Raw genomic sequence first — 23007 nt, 5'->3', positions numbered from 1 at the left:
ACAAGAAGAGTGCTTCAAAACTGCTTAATCAAAAGATAGTTTCAACCCTGTGAGTTAAATACACACATCACAAATAAGTTTCTCAGAATGCTTCTTTCTGGTATTTACGTGAAGATATGTCGTTTTTCACTGTAGGCCTCAATCTCCTCCAAATATCCATTGGCAGATACTACAAAAAGAGTGTTTCAAAACTCCTCAATCAAAAAAAATGTTCAACTCTGTGAATTGAATGCACACATCAAAAGAGAGTTTTTCAGAATGCTTCTGTTTAGTTTTTCTGAAGATATTTCCTTTTCCACCATAGGCCCCAAAGATCTGCAAACATCCACAGGCAGATTCTGCAAAAGAGTGTTTCAAAACTGTTCAATCAAAAGAAAGTTTTAACTCTGTGAGTTGAATACACTCATCACAAATAAGTTTCTCAGAATGCTTCTGTCTAGTATTTATGTGAAGATATGTCCTTTTCCACCGTATGCCTGAATCCGCACCAAATATCCATTTCAAGGTGCTACAAAAAGAGTGTTTCAAAACTGATCAATCGAAGGAAAGGTTTCATTCTGTGAGTTGAATGCACTCATCACAAAGAAGTTTCTCAGATTATTTCTGAGTAGTTTTTATGTGAAGATATTTCCTTTTCCATCATAGGCCCCAAAGCGCTCCAAACATCCAAAGGCAGATTCAACAAAAAGAGTGTTTCAAAACTGTTCTATGAAAAGAAATCTTCAACTCTGTGAGATGAACACACACATCAGTAAGAAGTTTCTCAATATGCTTCTGTCTAATTTTTATATGAAGATATATCCTTTTCCACCATTGACCTCAAGGTGCTCCAAATATCCACTTGCAGATTCTTCAAATAGAGTGTTTAAAAACTGCTCAGTCAAAAGGAAGGTTAAATTCTGTGAGATGAATGCACACATCACAAAACAATTTCTTAGAATACTTCTGTCTAGTTTTTATGTGAAGATAATTGCTTTTCCTCCATGGCCCTGAAACACTCCAAATATCCAATTGCAGATTCTACAAAAAGAGTGTTTTAAACTGCTCAATCAAAATACAGGTTCAACACTGTGAGATCAATGCACACATCACAAAGAAGTTTCTCAGAATGCTTCTGTCTTGTTTTTATGTGAAGATATTTCCTTTTCCACTGCAGGACTCAAAGCGATCCACATATGCACTTGCGGATTCTACAAAAAGAGTGTTTCAAAACTGCTCAATGAAAAGAAAGTTTCAACTCAGTGAGATGAATGTACACATCACAAAGGACTTTCTCAGAATGCTTTTGTCTAGTTTTTACGTGAAGATATTTCCTTTTGCAACATAGGCCTCAAAGTGCTCCAATCACCACTTGCAGATTCTACAAAAAGAGTGCTTCAAAACTGCTTAATTAATAGAAAGGTTCAACTGTGTGAGATGAATGCACACATCACAAAATAGTTTCTCTGAATGCTCCTGTCAAGTTTTCATGTGAAGATATTTCCTTTTCCAGTAAATGTTGCATATCATGCAAAATATCCACTTGCAGATTCAACAAAAACTGTGTTTTAAAACTGCTCAATCAAACTAAAGGTTCAACCTTGTGGGTTGAATGCACACATCACAAAGAACTTTCTCAGAAATCTTCAGTCTAGTTTTCATGTGAAGACATTTCCTTTTCCACCATAGACCTCAAAGCGCTCCAAATATCCAATTGCAGATTGTAGAAAAAGACTGTTTCAACACTGATCAATTAAAAAAAAGATTCAACACTGAGAGATGAATGCAAATATCACAAAGCAGTTTCTCAGAATTCTCATGTTTAGTTTTTATGGGAAGATATTACCTTTTTCACCTTAGGCCCTAAGGCGCTCCAAACATCCACTTGTGGATTGTACAAAAGGACTGTTTCAAAACTGCTCAATCAAAAGAAGGTTTCAACTCTGTGAGATGAATGCACACATCACAAAAAAGTTTCTCAGAATGCTTCTGTCAAGTTTTTACGTGAAAATATTTCCTTTTCCACCATAGGCCTCAATCCAATCCAAATATCCATTTGCAGATACTACAAAAAGACTGTTTCAAAACTGCTCAATCAAAAGAAAGTTTCCACTCTGTGAGTTGAATGTGAACAGCACAAAGAAGTTTCTCAGACTACTACTGTGTAGTTTTTATTTGAAGATGTTTCCTTTTCCACCATAGGCCCCAATGCGCTCCAAACATCCACCTGCAGATTCTACAAAAAGAGTGTTTCAAAACTGCTCTATCAGAAGAAAGGTTCAACTCTGTGAGATAAACGCAAACATCACAAAGAAGTTTCTCAGAATGCTTCTGTCTAATTTTTATGTGAAGATATTTCCTTTTCCACCAAAGGGCTCAAAGTGCTCCAAATATCCACTTGCAGATTCTAAAAAAACAGTGTTTCAAAACTGCTCAATAAATAGAAATGGTCAACACTTTGAGATGAATGCACACAAGAAAAAGAAGTTTCCCAGACTGCTTCTGTCTGATCTTTATATGAAGATATTTCCTTTTTCAGCATTGACCTCAGAGATCTTCAAATATCCATTTGCAGATTCTTCAAATAGACTGTTTAAAAACTGCTCAATCAAAAGAAAGGTTCGACTCTGTGAGATGAAGGCAAATATCACATAGATGTTTGTCCGAATGCTTTTGTCTAGTTTTTATGTGAAGATATTTCCGTTTCCAACATAGGTCTGAAAGCTCTCCAAATATCCACTTGCAGATTGTACAAAAAGGATGTTTCAAAAATGCTGAATAAAAATAAATTTTCAAGTTGGTGAGATGAATGCACACATCAAAAAGAAGTTTCTCAGAATGCTTCTGTCCAGTTTTTATGTGAAGATATTTCTTTTTCCACCTTAGGCCACAAAGTGCTCCTCATATCCACTTGCAGAGTCTACAAAAAATGTGTTTCAAAACTGCTCAAACAAAAGAAAGTTTCAACTCTTTGAGTTGAAATCAGACATCACAAAGTAGTTTCTCAGAATGCTTCTGTCTTGTTTTTATGAGAAGACTTTTCCTTTTCCACAATAGTCTGTAAAGTGCTCCAAATATCCACCTGCAGATTCTACAAAAGGAGTGATTCAAAACTGCTCAATCAAAAGCAAGATTCAACTCTGAGAGATGAATGCACACATAGCAAAGTAGTTTCTCAGAATGATTCTGTCTAGTTTATTGGGAAGATATTTCCTTTTCCACCATAGGCCCCAAAGGGCTCCAAATATCCACTTTCAGATTGCACAAAAAGTGTGTTTTGAAACTGCTCAATCAAAAGAAAGGTTGAACTCTGTGAGATGAACGCACACATCACAAAGAAGCTACTCAGAATGCTTCTGTCTAGCTTTTATGTGATGGTATTTCCTTTTCCACCATAGGCCTGAAATCACTCAAAATATCTGCTTGCAGGTACTACGAAAAGAGTGTTTCAAAACTGCTCAAACAAAAGAAAGGTTCAACTCCGTGAGATGAATGCACACATCACAAAAAAGTTTCTGAGAATGATTCTGTCTGGTTTTTACATGAAGGTGTTCCCTTTTCCACCATAGGCCTCGAAGGGCTCAAATATCCAATTGCAGATTCTACACAAAGATAGTTTAACAACTGTTCAATCCAAAGAAAAGTTCAACTCTCTGAGATGAATGCACACATCACAAAGAAATTTGTCAGAATGCTTCTCTCTAATTTTTATGTGAAGATATTTCCTTCTCCACCATAGGCCTCAAAGCGCTCCAAATATTCACTTGCAGATTCAACAAAAAGTGTGTTTGAAAACTTCTCAATCAAAAGAGAGGTTGAAATCTGTGAGATGAATGCATACATCACAAAGAAGTTTCACAGAGTGCTTCTGTCTACCTTTTATTTGAAGAAATTTCCTTTTCCAACATAGGCCACAAAACGCTCCAAATATACAGTTGCAGACTCCAAAGAAAGAGTGTCTCAAGCTCCTCAATCTAAAGAAAGTTTCAACTCTGTGAGTTGAATGCACTCATCAGAAAGATATTTCTTATAATGCTTCTGTGTCATTTTTAAGTGAAGATATTTCCTTTTCTACCATAGGCCTCAAAGCACTCCAAATATCCACTTGCAGATTCTACAAAAAGAGTGTTTCAAAAATGCTCAATCAAAAGAAAGGTTCAACACTGTAAGATGAATGCACACATCACAAAGGAGTATCTCAGAATGATTCTGTGTAGTTTTTATGTGAAGACATTTCCTTTTCCACCTTAGGACTCAAGGAACTCTGAATCTCCAATTGCAGATTCTACAAATAGAGTGTTTAAAAGCTGCTCAATCAAAAGAAAGTTTGAACTCTTCGAGATGAAAGTGCACATCATGTAGAAGTTTCTCAGATTCTTCTGTGAAGTTTTTATGTGAAGATATTTCTTTTCCACCATAGGCCTCAAAGCGCTCCAAATATCCACTTACAGATTCCACAAAAAGAGTGTTTCAAAACTGTTCAATGAAAAGAGAGGTTCAATTCTGTGAGATGAATGCACACATCACAAAGAGATTTTTCAGAATGCTTCTGTCTAGTTTTTATGTGAAGATAGTTCCTTTTCCACAATAGTCTACAAAGTGCTCCAAATACACATTTGCAGATCCTGCAAAAAGAGCTTTTCAAAACCACTCAATCAAAAGAAAGGTTCACCTCTGTGAGATGAATGCACAAATCACAAAGAAGTTTCTCAGAAAGCTTCTGTGTAGTTTTTATGTGAAGATATTTCATTTTCCACCATTGGCCCCAAAGCACTCCAAATATCCCCAGCAGATTCTATAAAGAGTGTTTCAAAACTGCTCAGTCAAAAGAAATATTCAACTCTGTGAGATGAACACACATATCACAAAGCAGATTCTCAGAATGTTTCTAATTTTTATGTGAAGATATTTCCTTTTCCACCGTAGGTCTCAATGCCCTCAAAATATCCACTTGCAAATTCTACAAAAAGAGGATTTCAAAACTGCTCAATCAAAAGAAAGGCTCAACTCCATGAGATGAATGAACACATCACAAAGAAGTTTCTCAGAATGCTTCTGTCTAGTTTTTATGTGAAGATATTTCCTTTTCCACCATAGGCCTCAGAGCACTCCAATTATCAACTTGCAGATTCTACAAAAAGAGTGTTTCAAAACTGCTCAATCAAAAGAATGGTTTAAATCTATGAGATGAATGCACACATCACAAAGAAGTTTCTCAGAATGCTTCTGTCTAATTATCATGTGAAGATATTTCCCTTTCCACTAGAGGCCACAAAGAACTCCAAATATCCACTTGCAGGTTCTACAAAAACAGTGTTTCAAATCTGCTCAATCAAAATAAAGGTTCAGCCTTGTGACATGAATGCACACATCTCAAAGTTGTGTCTCAGAATATTTCTGTCTGGTGTTTATGTGAAGATAGTTCTTATGCACCTTAGGTCCCTATCTACTTGCAGATTCTACAAAAAGAGTGTTTCAAAACTACTGTATCTAAAGCAGTGTTCAACGTTGTGAGATGAATGCACACATCATGAAGAAATTTCTCAGAATGCCTCTGTCTTGTTTTTTAAGTGAAGATGTTTCCTTTTCCATCGTAGGCCTCAAATCGATCCAAATATCCACTTGCAGACTCTCCAAAAAGAGTGTTTGAAAACTGCTGTATCAAAAGAAAGTTTCAACTCTGTGAGATGAAGGCACACATCACAATGAAGTTTCTCAGAATGCTTCTGTTTTGCTTTTAAATGAAGATATTTCCTTTTCCACCATAGACCTCAAAGCACTTGAAATATCCACTTGCAGATTCTACAAAGGAGTGTTTCAAAGCTATTGAATCAAAAGAAAGTTTCAACTCTGTGAGATGAATGCACACATTACAAAGAGGTTTCTCAGAATGCTTCTACTTTTTATATTAAAATATTTCCTTTTCCACCATAGGCTGCAAATCTCTCCAAATATCCACTTGCAGTTTCTACAAAAAGAGTATTTCTAAACTGCTCAATCAAAAGAAAGGTTCAACACTGTGAGTTGAATGCACATATCACTAAGAAGTTTCTCAGAACACTTTTGTCTTGTTTCTGTGTGAAGTTATTTCCTTTTCCACTATACGCCACAAATCGCTAAAAATATCAAGTTGCAGATTCTACAAAAAGAGTGTTTCAAAACTGCTCAATCAAAAGAAAGGTTCAACTCTGTGAGATGAATGCAAATATCACAAAGAGGTCTCTCAGAATGCTTCTGTCTAGTTTTTATGTAAAGATATTTCCTTTTTCACCATGGGCTGTAAAGCGCCCCAAATACCCACATGCAGAATCCATAAAAAGAGGTTTTCAAAACTGCTCAATATATAGAAAGGTTCTACTCTGTGAGATGAATGCACACGTCACTAAGATGTTTCTCAGAATACTTCTATCTAGTTTTTATGTGAAGATATTACCTTTTCCACCTTAGGCCTCAAAACGCTCCAAATATCCACTTGCAGATTCTACAAAAAGAGTGTTTCAAAACAGCTCAATCAAAAGTAAGGTTCCACTCTGTGCAATGAATGCACACATCACAAACAAGGTTCTGTGAATGCTTCTGTCTAGTTATTATGTGAAGATATTTCTTTTCCACCTTAGCACTCAAAGTCTTGCAAATATGCTCTTTCAGACTCTACAAAAGGAGTGTTTCAAAACTGCTCAATCAAAAGAAAGGTTCAACTCTGTGAGATGAATGTGCACGTCACAAAGAAGTTTCTCAGAATGCTTCTTTGTAGTATTTATGCGAAGATATTTTGTTTTCCACTAGAGGCCACAAAGTGCTCCAAATATCCACTTGCAGATTCTACAAAAAGAGTGTTTAAAAACTGCTCAACCTAAAGAAAGTTTCAACTCTTTGAATTGAATGCCCACTTCACAAAGAAGTTTCTCAGAATGCTTCTGTCTAGTTTTTATGTGAAGTTATTTCCTTTTCCACCATAGGCCTCAAAGCGCTCCAAGTATCCAGTTTCAGAAACTACCAAAAGATTGTCTCCACACTGCTCAATCAAAAGAATGCTTCAACTGTGTCAGTTGAATACACACATCACAAGGAAATTTCTCAGAATGCTTCTGTCTTGTTTTATCTGAGGATATTTCCTTTTCCACCATAGACCTCAAAGCCCTCCAAGTATCCACCTGCAGATTCTATAAAAAGAGTGTTTCAATACTGCTTAAACAAAAGAAAAGTTCAACTGTGTGAGATGAATGTATACATTAAAACCAGCTTCTCAGAAATCCTCTGTCAAGTTTTTATATGAAGGTATTTCCCTTTCCACTGTAGGACTCAAATCGCTCCAAATATCCACTTGCAGATTCTACAGAAAGTGTGCTTCAAAACTGCTCAATCAAAAGAAAGTTTCAACTCTGTGAGTTGAATGCGCACATCAGAAAGAAGTTTCTCAGATTACTTCTGTGTAGTTTTTATGTGAAGATGTTTCCTTTTCCACCATAGGCCCCAATGCACTCCAAACATCCATGTGCAGATTTTACAAAAAGAGTGTTTCAAAACTACTCAATCAAAAAAAAGTTCAACTCTGTGAGATGAATGCAAACATCACAAAGAAATTTCTCAGAATGCTTCTGTCTAATATTTATGTGAAGATATTTCCTTTTCCAACAAAGGGCTCAAAGAGCTCCAAATATCCACTTGCAGTATCTATGAAAAAGGATTTCAAAACTGCTCAATCAAAAGAAAGTTTCATCTGTGTGAATTGAATGTACACATCACAAAGAAGTTTCTCAGAATTCTTCTGTCTAGTTTTTATGTGAAGATATTTCATTTTCCTCTATAGGCCTCAAAGCACCGCAAATAACTATTTGCATATACTACAAAAATACTCTTTCCAAACTGCTAAATCAAAAGAAAGGTTCAACCCTGTGAGTGGAATGCACACATCACGAAGAAGTTTCTCAGATTTCTTCTGTCTAGTTTTTATGTGAAGATATTTCTTTTTCCACCATAGGTTTCAAACCTCTCCAAGTATCCAATTGCGGATTCTACAAAAAGAGTGTTTCAAAAGTCCTCAGACCAAAGAAATGTTGAATTCTTTGAGAGGAATGCAGACATCACATGGTATTTTCTCAGAATGCTTCTGTCTAGTGTTTATGTGATGTTATTTCCTTTTCCACCGTGGGCCTCAAAGTGCTCCAAATAACCTCTTGCAGATTTGACCAAAAGAGTGTTTCAAAACTGCTCTGTCAAAAGAAAGGTTTACCTCTGTGAGATGAATGCTCACATCACAGAGAAGTTTCTCAGAATGCCTCTATCTAGTTTTTATTTGAAGATATTTCCTTTCCCACTATAGGCCTCTAAGCTTTCCAAATATCCATTTGCAGATACTACAAAAGACTGTTTCCAAATTGTGCAATCAAAGGAAACGTTCAACTCTGTGAGTTGAATGCACACATCACAACGAAGTTTCTCAGAATGCTTCTGTCTAGTTTTTATGTGAAGATATTACCTTTTCCACTATGGGTTTCAAAGCGCTCCAAATATCCAATTGCAGATACTACCAAAAGACTGTTTCCAAACTGCTCAATCAAAGGAAATGTTCAACTCTGTGTGATGAATGCACACATCACAAAGAAGTTTTTCAGAATGCTTGTGTCTAGTTTTTAAGTGAAGATATTTCCTTTTCCATCCTAGGCCTCAATCCACTCGAAATATCCACTAGCAGATTCCACAAAAAGAGTGGTTCAAAACTGCTGAATCAAAAGAAAGTTTCAACTCCGTGAGATGAATGCACATATCACAAAGAAGTTACTCTGAATGCTTCTGTGTAGTTTTTATGTGAAGATATTTCCTTTTCCACTATAGGTCGCAAAGCTGTCCAAATATCCACTTGCAGATTCTACAAAAACAGCGTCTAAACTGCTCAATAAAAAGAAAGTTTCAAATCTGTGAGATGAATGCACACATAACAAAGAAGTTTCTCTGAATCCTTCTGTCTAGTTTTTATGTGAAGATATTTCCTTTTAAACTGTAGGCCTCAAAGCGCTCCAAATATCCATTTGCAGATAATACAAAAAGACTGTTTTCAAACTGCTCAATAAAAGGAAAGGTTCAACTATGTGAGTTGAATGCTCACATCAGAAAGAAGTTTCTCTGAATGCTTCTGTGTAGTTTTAATGTGAAGATGTTTCCTTTTCCACTATAGGCTGCAAAGCACTCCAAATATCTACTTGCAGATTCTAGAAGAGTATATCAAAACTGCTCAATCAAATGAAAGGTTCAACTCTGTGCATTGAATGCACACATCATGAAGAAGTTTCTCAGGATGCTTGTGTCTAGTTTTTATGCGAAGATATTTCCTTTTCCACCATAGGCCCCATAGTGCTCCAAATATCCAATTGCAGATTCTGCAAAAGGAGTTGTTCAAAACTGGTCAATCAAAAGAAAGTTTCAACTGTGTGAGATGAATGCAAACATCACAAGGAAGTTTCTCAGAAGGCTTCTGTCTAGTTTTTATGTGAAGATATTTCCTTCTCCACCATAGGCCTCAAAGTGCTCCAAATATCAAGTTGCAGATTCTACAAAAAGAGTGTTTCAAAACTGCTCAATTAAAAGAAAAGTTCAACACTGTGATTTGAATGCACACATCAAAAAGTAGTTTCTATGGTTTTTGGTCTAACGTTTAAGCCTTTAATCCATCTTGAATTAATTTTGGTATAAGGTGTAAGGAAGGGATCCATTTTCAGCTTTCTACATATGGCTAGCCAGTTTTCCCAGCATCATTTATTAAGTAGGCAATCCTTTGAGCTTTGCTTGTTTTTCTCAGGTTTGTCAATGATCAGATATTTGTAGATATGCAGTGTTATTTCTGAGGACCCTGTTCTGTTCCATTGATCTATATCTCTGTTTTAGTACCAGTACCATGCTGTTTTGGTTACTGTAGCCTTGTAGTATAGTTTGAAGTCAGGTAGCATGATGCCTCCAGCTTTGTTCTTTTGGCTTAGGATTGACTTGGCAATGCAGGATCTTTTTTGATTCCATGTGAACTTTAAAGTTTATTTTTCCAATTCTGTGGAGAAAGTCACTGGTAGCTTCATGTGGATGGCACTGAATGTATAAATTTCCTTGGGCAATATGGCCATTTTCATGATATTGATTCTTCCTACCCATGAGCATGGAATCATATTCCATTTGTTTGTTACCTCTTTTATTTCATTAAGTAGTGGTTTGTAATTCTCCTTGAAGAGTTCCCTCACGTCCCTTTTAAGTTGGATTCCTAGTCATTTTATTCTGTTTTAAGCAATTGTGAATGGGAGTTCACTCATGATTTGGCTCTCTGTTTGTCTGTTATTGGTGTATAAGAATGCTTGTGATTTTTGTACATTGATTTTTTATCCTGAGACTTTGCTGAAGTTGCTTATCAGCTTAAGGAGATTTTGGGCTGTGACAATGGGGTTTTCTAGATATACAATCATGTCCTCTGCAAACAGGGTAATTTGACTTCCTCTTTTCCTAATTGAATACCCATTATTTCCTTCTCCTGCCTAATTGCCCTGGCCAGAACTTCCAACACTATGTTGAATAGGAGTGGTGAGAGAGGGCATCCATGTCTTGTGCCAGTATTCAAAGAGAATGCTTCCAGTTTTTGCCCATTCAGTATGATATTGGCTGTGGGTTTGTCATAGATAGCTCTTATTATTTTGAGATACGTCCCATCAATACCTAATTTATTGAGAGTTTTTAGCATGAAGGGTTGTTGAATTTTGTCAAAGGCCTTTTCAGCATTTATTGAGATAATCATGTGGTTTTTGTCTTTGGTTCTGTTTATATGCTGAATTACATTTATTGATTTGCATATATTGAACCAGCCTTGCATCCCAGGGATGAAGCCCACTTGATCATGGTGGATAAGCTTTTTGATGTGCTGCTGGATTCTGTTTGCCAGTATTTTATTGAGGATTTCTGCATCAATATTCACCAAGGATATTGGTCTAAAATTCTCTTTTTTTTTTCTGTCTGCCAAGCTTTGGTATTAGGATGATGCTGGCCTCATACAATGAGTTAGGGAGGATTTCCTCTTTTTCTATTGAATGGAATAGTTTCAGAAGGAATGGTACCAGTTCCTCCTTGTACCTCTGGTAGAATTCGCCTGTGAATCCAAATCATAAAAACCCTAGATGATAACCTAGGCATTACCATTCAGGATATAGTCATGGGCAGGGACTTCATGTCTAAAACACCAAAAGCAATGGCAACAAAATTCAAAATTGACAAATGGGATCTAACTAAACTAAATAGCTTCTACAGAGCAAAAGAAACTACCATCACAGTGAACTGGCAACCTACAAAATGGGAGATAATTTGGACAACATGTTCATCTGAGAAAGGGCTAATATCCAGAATCTACAATGAACTAAAACAAATTTACAAGATAAAAAGAAACAACCCCATCAAAAAGTGGTCAAAGGACATGAACAGACACTTCTCAAAAGAAGACATTTACGCAGCAAAAAAAACGTGAAAAAATGCTCACCATCACTGGCAATCAGAGAAATGCAAATCAAAACCACAATGAGATACCATCTCACACCAGTTAGAATGGCATGCACTAAAAGGTCAGGAAACAACAGGTGCTGGAGAGGACGTGGAGAAATAGGAACACTTTGACACTGTTGGTGGGACTGTAAATGATTTCAACCATTGTGGAAGTCCGTGTGGCTATTCCTCAGGGATCTAGAACTAGAAATACCATTTGACCCAGCCATCCCATTACTGGGTATATATGCAAACGAATATAAATCATGCTGCTATAAAGACACATGCACACATATATGTTTATTGTGGAACTATTTGCAATAGTAAAGACTTGGGACCAACCGAAATGTCCAACAGAAATAGACTGGATTAAGAAAAGGTGGCATATATACACCATGGAATACTACGTAGCCATAAAAAATGACGAGTTCATGTCCTTTGCAGGGACATGGATGAAATTGGAAATCATAATTCTCAGTAAACTATTGAAAGGACAAAAAACCAAGCACCGCATTTTCTCACTTATAGGTGGGAATTGAACAATGAGAACACAAGGACACAGGAAGGGGAACATCACACTCTGGGAACTGCTGTGCAGTGGGAGGAGGGTGGAAGGATAGCATTAGGCGATATACCTAATGCTGAATGAGGACTTAATGCGGACAGCACACCAGCATGGCACATGTATACCTATGTAACTAATCTGCACATTGTGCACATCTACCATAAATCTTAAAGTACAATAAAAAAAAGAAGTTTCTCAGAATGCATCTGTCTACTTTTTATGTGAAGACATTTCCTATTCCACCCAAGGCCTCAAAGCACTCCAAATATCCACATGCAGATCCTAGAAAAAGAGTGTTTAAAAACTGCTCAATCAAAAGAAAATTTCAAATCTGCGAGATGAATGCACACGTCACAAAGAAGTTTCTCAGAATGCTTCTGTCTAGTTTTTATGTGAAGATATCTCCTTTTCCACTGTAGGCCTCAAAGCGCTCCAAATATCCATTTGCAGATAATACAAAAATATTGTTTCCAAACTGCTGAATGAAAAGAAATGCTCAACTCTGTGAGTTGAATGCACATATAACAAAGAAGTTTCTCAGAATGCTTCTGTCTAGTTTTTATGTGAAGATATTTCCTAGCCCAACAAAGATCTCAAAGCATTCAAAATATCCACTTGAAGATTCTACAAAAAGAGTGTTTCAAAACTGCTCATTCAAAAGAAAGGTTCAACTCTGGAAGATGTATGCACACATCATAAAGTAGTTTCTCCAAATGGTTCTGTCTAGATTTTATGTGAAGATACTTCCTTTTCCACCATAGGCCGCAAAGTGCTCTGAATATTCACTTGTAGTTTCCACAAAAAAAGTGTTTCCATACTGCTCAATGAAAAGAAAATTTAAAGTCCACAAGATTAAGGCACACATCACAAAGAAGTTTTACAGAAAGCTTCTGTGTAGTTTTTATGGGAAGATATTTCCTTTTCCACAATAGGCCTCAAAGCACTTCAAATGTCTACTTGCGGATTCTACAAAAAAGTTTTTCAAAACTACTCAATCAAAAGAATGGTTCAACTCTGTGGGATGAATGAATACATCACAAAGAAGTTTCTCTGAATGCTTCTGTGTAATTTTTATGTGAAGATATTTCCCTTTCCACCATAGGCCTCAAAGCGCTCAAAATATCCACTTGGAAGTTCTAGAAAAAGAGTGTTTCAAAACAGCTTAATCAAACGAAAGTTACAACTGTGTGAGATGAATGCACACAACACAAGAAGTTTCTCAGAATGATTTTGTGTAGTTTTAATTTGAAGACAAATCCTTTTCCATAGTATACCTCAAAGTGCTCCAAATATCCACTTGGGGATTCTACAAAAAGAGAGTTTAAAAACTGCTCCCCAAAAAGAAAGTTTCAACTCTGTGATATGAATGCACACATCAAAAAGAAGTTTCTCAGGAAGCTTCTGTGTAGTTTGTATGTGAAGATATTTCCTTTTCCACCATAGGCTGCAAATGGCTCCAAATATCCACTTGTAGATTCTGCAAAAAAAGAGTTTCAAAACTACACTATCAAAAGTTAGTTTCAATGCTGTGAGTTGAATGCTCACATTACAAAGAAGATTCTCAGAATTCTTGCATGTAGTTTTTTGTGAAGATATTTCCTTTTCCACAATAGGCCTCAAATTTCTCCAAATATTGACTCGCAGATTCTACAAAAAGAGTGTTTCAAAGCTGCGCAATCAAAAGAAAAGTTCCACTCTGTGAGATGAATGCACACATCACAAAGGAATTTCTTATAATGCTTCTGTGTAGTTTTCATGTGAAGATATTTCCTCTTCCACAATGTGCCTCAAAGAGCTCCAAATATCCACTTCTGGATTCTCCAAAATAATGTTTCAAAACTGCTCAATCAAATGAAAGGCTGAACTCCGTGAGATGAATGCCCACATCACAAAGATGTTTTTCAGAATGTTTCTGTAGAGTTTTCATTGGAAGATATTTCCTTTTCCACCATAGGCTGCAAAGGGTTCCAAATATCCACTTGCAGATTCTACAGAAAGAGAGTTTCAAAACTGCTCTGTCAAAAGATAAGTTCAACTCTGTGAGTTGAATGCACACATCTCAAAGCTGTTTCTCAGTATGCTTCTTTGTAGTTATTCTGTGAAGATATTTCCTTATCCACCATAAGCCTTAAAGCGCACCAAATATCCACCTGCAGATTCTACAGAAAGAGTGTTTCAAAACTGCTCAATCAAAAGAAAATTTCAACTCTGTGAGATGAATGCACACATTACAAAGTTGTCTCTCAGAATGCTTCTGTGTAGTTTTATGTGAATTTATTTCCTTTTCCACAACAGGTATTTAAGCATTCCAAATATTCACTTGCAGATTCTACAAAAAGAGTGTTTATAAACTGCCCAATCAAAAGAAAATTTCAACTCCTGGAGATGAATGCACATATAAAAAGGAGTTTCTCAGAATGCTTCCGTGTTGCTTTTATGTAAAGAAATTTCCTTTTCCACCATAGGCCTCTAAGTGCTCCAAATATCCACTTGCAGATTCTACAAAAAGAGTGTTTCAAAACTGCTTAATCAAAAGAAAAGTTCAACTCTGTGAAATGAATGCACACATCACAAGGAAGTTACTCAGAATGTTTCTTTGTAGTTTTTATGTGAAGATATTTATTGTTCCACAATATTCCTCAAAGCGCTTCAAATATCCACTTGCAGATACTAAAAAAAGGGTGTTTCAAAACTGCTCCATCAAAAGAAAAGATCAACTCTGTGAGAAGAATACACACATCACAAAGAAGTTTCTCAGAATGCTTCTGTGTAGTTTTTATGTGAAGATATTTCCGTTTCCACCATAGGCCTCAAAGTGCTTCAAATATCTACTTGCAGATTATACAAAAACAGTGTTTCAAAACTGATCAATCAAAAGAAAACTTCAACTCTGTGGATGAATGCACACCTCACAAGGAAGTTTCTCAGAATGCTTCTGTGTAGTTTTTATGTGAAGATATTTCCTTTTCCACAGTAGGCCTCAAAGCCCTTCAAATATCCACTTGCAGATCCTATAAAAAGGATGTTTCAAAACTGCTCAATCAAAACAAAGTTTCAACTCTGTGAGATGAATGCACACATCACAAAGAATTTTCTCAGAATGGCTCTCTGTAGTTTTTATTTGAAGATATTTCCTTTTCCACAATAGAACTCAAAGAACCCCAAATATCCTATTACAGATCCTACATAAAGAAGGTTTCCAAATTCCTCAATCAAAGGAAACGTTCAACTCTGTGAGATGAATGCTGATATCATGAAGAAGTTTCTCAGAATGCTTCTGTGTAGTTTTTATGTGAAGATATCACCTTTTCCCATTAGGCCTCAAACTGCTCCAAATATCCTCTTACAGATTCTACAAAAAGAGTGTTTCAAAACTTCTCAATCAAAAGAAATGTTCAACCCTGTTAGATGAAAGCACACATCACAAAGAAGTTTCTCAGAATGCTTCTCTGTAATTTTTATGTGAATATATTTCCTTTTCCCTATAGGCCTCAAACCGCTCCAAATATCCACTTGCACACTCTACATAAAGAGTGTTTCCAACATGGTCAATAAAAGGAAGGTTTAACTCTGTGAGATGAATGCACACATCACAAAGAAGTTTCTCAGAATGCTTCTATGTAGCTTTTGTGTCAAGATATTTCCTTTTCCAACATAGGCCTCAAAGCGCTCCAAATATCCACGTGCATATTCTCCAAAAAGAGTGTTTCCAAACTCCTCAATCAAAAGAAAGTTTCAATTCCGTGAGATTAGTGCACACATTGAAAAGAAGTTTCTCAGAATGCTTCTGTACAGTTTTTATGTGGAAATATTTGCTTTTCCACAACAGGCCACAAAGTGCTCCAAAAATTCACTTGCAGATTCTGCAAGAAGGGTGTTTCAAAACTGCTAAATCAAAAGAAAGATTGAACTCTGTGAGATGAATACATGCATCATAAAGTAGTTTCTGAGAATGCTTCTGTGTAGTTTTTATGTGAAGATATTTCCCTTTCCAAAATAGGCTGCAGAGGACAACAAATATCTACTTGCAGATTCTACAAAAAGAGTGATTCAAAACTGCTCAATCGAAAGATAGTTTCAACTCTTTGAGTTGAATGCAAACATCACAAAGAAGTTTCTGAGAATGCTACTGTGTAGTTTTTATGTGAAAACTTTTCCGTTTCTTCTATAGGACTCAAAGTGCTTCAAATATCCACTTGTAGATTCTACAGAAAGAGTATTTCCAAACTGCTCAATCAAAAGAAAGGCTCAACTCTGTAAGATGAATGCACACATCACAAAGAAGTTTCTCAGAATGCTTCTGTGTAGTTTTTATGTAAAGATATTTCCTTTTCCACAATAGGCCACAAAGGGCTTCAAATATCCCCACGTAGATTCTACAAAAAGACGGTTTCAAAATTGTCCAATCAGAAGAAAGTTTCAAAAAGAAGTTTCTCAGAATATTTCTGTGTTGTTTTTATTTAAAGATATTTCCTTTTCCACCATAGGCTGCAAAGGGCTTCAAATATCCACATACAGATCCTGCAAAAAGAGAGATTCAGAACAGCTCTATCAAAAGATAGGTTCAACTCTATGAGTTGAATGCAAATATACCTAAGAAGTTTCTCAGAATGCTTCTGTGTAGTTTTTATATGAAGATATTTGCTTTTCCACAGTAGTCCTCAAAGGGCTCAAAATATCCACATGTAGATTCTGCAAAAAGAGAGATTCAAAACAGCTCAATCAAAAGATAGGATCAACTCTGTGAGATGAATGCACACATCACAAAGAAGTTTCTCAGAATGTTTCTGTGTAGTTCTTCTTTGAAGGTATTTCCTTTTCCACCATAGGTCAAAAGGGGCTCCAAATATCCATATGCACATCCTGCAAAAAGAGAGATTCAAAACTGCTCAATCAAAAGATAGGTTCAGCTCTGTGAGTTGAATGCACACATCACAAAGAAGTTTCTCAGAATACTTCTGTGTAGTTTTTATGTGAACGTATTTGATTTGCCACATTAGGCATCACAGCACTCCAAATATCCACTTGCAGATTCTACAAAAAGAGAGATTCAAAACTGCTCAATGAGAAGATAAGTTCAACTCTGAGAGTTGAATGCACACTTCACAAAAAGTTTCTCAGAATGCTTCAGTGTAGTTTTTACGTGAAGATATTTCCTTTTCCACAATAGGCCTCAAAGCTCTCCAAACATCCACTTGCAGATTCTGAAAAAAGAGAGATTCAATACTGCTCAACTGCTCAATCAAAAGATAGATTCAACTCTGTGAGTTCAGTGCACACATCCCAAAGCAGTTTCTCAGAATGCTTCTGTGTAGATTTTATGAGAACATATTTGATTTTCCTCAGTAGGCTTCACAGTACTCCAAATATCCACTTGCAGAGTCTACAAAAAGAGAGATTCAAAACAGCAAAATCAAAATATATGTTCAACTCTGTGAGTTGAATGCATACATCATGAAGATGTTGCTGAGAATGCTTCTGGGTAGTTTTTATCTGAAGATATGTCCTTTTACACCATAGGGTGCAAAGGGCTCCAAATATCCACTTGCAGATTGCATAAAAAGAGTGTTTCAAAACTGCTCAATGAAAAGATAAGTTCAACTCTGTGAGTTGAATGTAGACATCAAAGGAGATTCTCATAATGATTCTGTATAGTTTTTATGTGAACATATTTAATTTTCCACAGTAGGCCTCACAGCACTCCAAATATCCACTTGCAGATTCTAAAAAAGAGAGATTCTAAACTGCTCAATTAAAAGATAGGTTCAACCCTTTGAGTTGAATGCACACATCACAAAGAAGTTTCTCAGAATGCTTCGTTAGTTGAACATATTTGATTTTCCTTAGTAGACCTCACAGCGTTCCAAATATCCACTTTCAGATACTACAAAAAGAGAGATTAAAAACTGCTCCATCAAAAGATAGGTTCAACACCGTGAGTTGAATGCACACATCACGAAGAAGTTTCTGAGAATGCTCCTGTGTAGTTTTTATTTGAAGATATTTCCTTTTCCACCATAGGCCGCAAAGGGCTCCAAATATCCACTTGCAGATTCTCCAAAAATAGAGATTCAAAACTGCTCATTCAAAAGATAGGTTCAACTCTGTTAGTTGAAAGCATACATCACAAAGAAGTTTCTCTTAATGCTTCTGTGTAGTTTTTATTTGAAGATATTTCCTTTTCCACCATAGGGCGTAAAGGGCTCCAAATATCCACTTGCAGATACTACAAAAAGAGAAATCCAAAACTGCTCAATGAGAAGACAATTTCAATTCTGTGAGTTGAATGCACACGTCACAAAGAAGTTTCTCAGAATCTTTCTGTGTAGTTTTTGTGTGAAGATATTTCCTTTTCCACAGTAGGCCTCAAATCTCTCCAAGCATTAATCCACTTGAAGATTCTGAAAATGAGAGATTCAAAACTGCTCAATCAAAAGATAGGTTCAATTCTGTGAGTTGAATGCATACATCACAAAAACGTTTCTCTGAATGCTTCTGTGTAGTTTTTATTTGAAGATATTTCCTTTTCCACAATAGGGTGTAAGGGTTCCAAATATCCACTTGCAGACTCTACAAAAAGGGAGATTCTAAACTGTTCAAACAAAAGATAGGTTCAACTCTGTAAGTTGAATGCGCACATCTCAGAGAAGTTTCTCAGAATGCATCTGAATAGTTTTTATATGAAACTTTTTTTTTTTAAATAGGCCTCAAAGGGCCCCAATTATCCACTTACAGATTCTACAAAAAGAGTGTTTCGAAACTAGTCAATCAAAAGAAAGTTTCAACTCTGTTGGATGAATGCACAGATCACAAAGAAGTTTCTCAGAATCCTTCAGTGTAGTTTTTATGATGATATTTCCTTTTCCACAATAGGCCTCAAAGGGCTCCAAATATAAATTTGCAGATTCTAAAAAAACAGTTTCAAAACTGCTCCATCAAAAGTAACGTTCAACTCTGTGAGATGAATGAACACATCACAAAGAAGTTTCTCAGAATGCTTCTGTGTATTTTTAATATGAAGATATTTGCTCTTCCACGGTAGGCCTCAAAGTGTTGCAAATATTCACTTGCAGATACTACAAAAAGAGATATTCAAAACTGCCCAATCATAAGACAGTTTCAACCCTGTGAGATGAATACACATCACAAAGAAGTTTCTCAGAATGCTTCTGAGTAGTTTTTATTTGAAGATATCTCCTTTTCCACAATAGGCTTCAAAGGGCTCCAATTATCCACTTTCAGATTCTACAAAAAAGTGTTTCAATACTGCTCAATCATAAAATAAGTTCAAACTTGTGAGATGAATGCAAACATCACAAATAAGTTTCTCAGAATGCTTCTGTGTAGTTTTTATGTGATGATATTTCCTTTTCAACAATAGGCCACAAAGAGCTCCAAATATGCACATGCAGATTCTACCAAAATACTGTTTCAAAATTGCTCAATCAAAAGAAAGTTTCAACACTGTGAGATGAATCCACACATCAAAAAGAAGTTCTCAGAATGTTTCTAGGTTGTTTTTATTTGAAGATATTTCCTTTTCCACCATAGGCTGCAAAGGGCTCCAAATATCCAAATGCAGATCCTGCAAAAAGAGAGATTCAAAACTGCACAATCAAAAGATTGGTTCAACACTATGAGTTGAATACACACATCATGAAGAAGTTTCTAGGAATGCTTTTGTGTAATTTTTATGTGAAGATATTTGCTTTTCCACAGTAGGCCTCAAAGGGCTCAAAATATCCACCTGTATATTCTGCAAAAAGAGAGATTCAAAACAGCTCAATCAAAAGATAGGTTCAACTCTGTAAGATGAATGCACACATTGCAAAGAAGTTTCTCAAAATATTTCTGTGTAGTTCTTATTTGAAGATATTTCCTTTTCCACCATAGGCCAAAAGGGGCTCCAAATATCCATTTGCACATTCTGCAAAAAGAGAGATTCAAAACTGCTCAATCAAAAGATAGGTTCAGCTCTGAGTTGAATGCACACATCACACTGAAGTTTCTCAGAACGCTCCTGTGTAGTTTTTATGTGAACATAATTGATTTTCCACATTAGGCCTGACAACGCTCCCAATATCCACCTGCAGATTCTACAAAAAGAGAGATTCAAAACTGCTCAATCAAAAGATGGATTCAACTCTTTGAGTTGAATACACACATCACAGAGATGTTTTTGAGAAAGGTTCTGTGTAGTTTTTCTTTGAAGATATTTCCTTTTCCACCACAGGGCAAAAAGCACTCCAAATATCCACTTGCAGATTCTAGGAAAAGAACGTTTCAAAACTGCTCAATCATAAGATAGGTTCAACCCTGTAAGATGAATGCATGCATTCTAAAGGAGTTTCTGAGAATGCTTCTGTGTAGTTTTTATCTGAAGATACTTGCTTTTCCACGGTAGGCCTCACAGTGCTCCAAATATCCAATTGTAAATACTTTAAAAAGAGTGTTTCGAAACTGCTCAATCTTAAGATAAGTTCAACCCTGTGAGATGACTACACACATCACAAAGAAGTTTCTCAGAATGCTTCTGTGTAGTTTTTATTTGAAGATATTTCCTTTTCCACCATAGGCCCCAAAGTGTTCCAAATATCCACTTACAGATTCTGCAAAAAGAGAGATTCAAAACTACCCAATCAAAGGATAGGTTCAACCCTGTGACATGAATGCACACATTACAAAGAAGTTTCTGAGACTTATTCTGTGTAGTTTTTAGGTGAAGATATTTGCTTTTCCACAGTAGGCCACAAAGGGCTCCAAATATCCACCTGCAGATCCTGCAAGAAGCGAGATTCAAAACTGCTCAATCAAAAGACAGATTCAACTCTGTGAGTTGAATGCACACATCACAAAGAAGTTTCTGAGAATGCTTCTGTGTAGTTTTTATTTGAAGACATTTCCTTTTCCACCATAGGGCGCAAAGTGCTCCAAATATCCACTTGCAGATTCTACAAAACAGATATTCAAAACTGCTCAATGAGAAGATAAGTTCAACTCTGTGAGTTGAATTCACACTTCACAAAGAAATTTCTACGAATGCTTCTGTCTAATTTTTAGGTGAAGATATTTCCCTTTCCAAAATAGGCCTCAAAGGGCTCCAAATATCCACTTGCAGATTCTACAAAAAGAGTATATCCAAGCTGCTCAATGAAAAGAAAGTTTCAAACCTGTGAAATGAATGCACACATCACAAAGAAGTTTCTCAGAACTTTTTCTGTAGTTTTAATTGGAAGATATTACCTTTTCCACCATAGGCTGCAAAGGGTGCCAAATATCCACTTGCAGATTCTGCAAAAAGAGAGATTCAAAATTGCTCAATCAAAAGATAGGCTCAACTCTGTGAGTTCAATGCACACCTCACAAATAAGTTTCTCAGAATGCTTCTGTGTAGTTTTTATTTGAAGATATTCCCTTTTCCACAATAGGAATCTGAGATCTCTGAACATCGACTTGTAATTTTTACAAAAAGGGAGATTCAAAACTGCTCAATCAAAAGATTGGTTCATCTCTGTGTGTTCAATGCACGCATCACAAAGAAGTTTGTCAGAATGCTTCTGTGCAGTTTTTATGTGAACATATTTGATTTTCCATTTAGCCTCACAGTGCTCCAAATATCCACTTGCTGATTCTACAAAAAGAGAGACTCAAAACTGCTCAGTCAAAAGATAGATTCAACACTCTTAGTTGAATGCACACATAACGAAGAAGTTTTTGAGAATGCTTCTGTTAATTTTGCTATTTGAAGATATTTCCTTTTCCACCATGGTAAAAAGCACAAAAAATACCACTTGCAGGTTCTATAAAAAGTGTGAACTGAAGATGGCCGAATAGGAAAAGCTCCAGTCTACAGCTCCCAGCATGAGCTATGCAAAAGACAGGTGATTTCTGCATTTCCATCTGAGGTACCAGGTTCATCTCACTAGGGAGTTCCAGACAGTGGGCGCAGGTCAGTGGATGCACGTACCGTGCATGAACTGAAGAAGGGTGAGGCATTGCCTCACTCAGGAAGTGCAAGGGGTCAGGGAGTTCCATTTCCTACACAAAGAAAGGGGTGACAGACGGCACCTGGAAAATCGGGTCACTCCTACCCGAATACTGTGCTTTTCTGAAGGGCTTAAAAAACGGTGCACCAGGAGATTGTATCTGGCACCTGTCTCAGAGGGTCCTACGCCCACGGAGTCTCACTGATTGCTAGCACAGCAGTCTGAGATCAAACTGCAAGGCGGCAGCGAGGCTGGGGGAGGGGCGCCCGCCATTGCCCAGGCTTTCTTAGGTAAACAAAGCAGCTGAGAAGCTCGAACTGGGTGGAGCCCACCATAGCTCAAGGAGGCCTGCCTGCCTCTGTATGCTCCACCTCTGGGGACAGGGCACAGACAAACAAAAAGACAGCAGTAACCTCTGCAGACATAAATGTCCCTGTCTGACAGCTTTGAAGAGAGCAGTGGTTCTCCCAGCACGCAGCTGGAGATCTGAGAATGGGCAGACTGCCTCCTCAAGTGGGTCCCTGACCCCTGAGCCCTGAGCAGTCTAAGTGGGAGGCACCGCCGAGTAGGGGCAGAGTGACACCTCACATGGTCGGCCGGGTACTCCAAAAGACCTGCAGCTGAGGGTCCTGTCAGTTAGTAGGAAAACTAACAAACTGAAAGGACATCCACACCAAAAACCCATCTGTACATCACCATCATCAAAGACCAAAAGTAGACAAAACCACAAAGAAGGGGATAAGCAGAGCAGAAAAACTGGAAACTCTAAAAAGCCGAGCGCCTCTCCTCCTCCAAAGGAACGCAGTTCCTCACCAGCAACGGATCAAAGCTGGATGGAGAATGACCTTGACGAGCTGAGAGAAGAAGGCTTCAGACAATCAAATTACTCTGAGCTATGGGAGGATATTCAAACCAAAGGCAAAGAAGTTGAAAACTTTGAAAAAAATATAGAAGAATGTATAACAAGAATAA

Source organism: Pongo abelii, chromosome 12 (genome assembly GCF_028885655.2).
Source record: "Pongo abelii isolate AG06213 chromosome 12, NHGRI_mPonAbe1-v2.0_pri, whole genome shotgun sequence".
NCBI classification, from domain to species: Eukaryota; Metazoa; Chordata; class Mammalia; order Primates; family Hominidae; genus Pongo; species Pongo abelii.
This window is presented reverse-complemented; position numbering follows the sequence as displayed.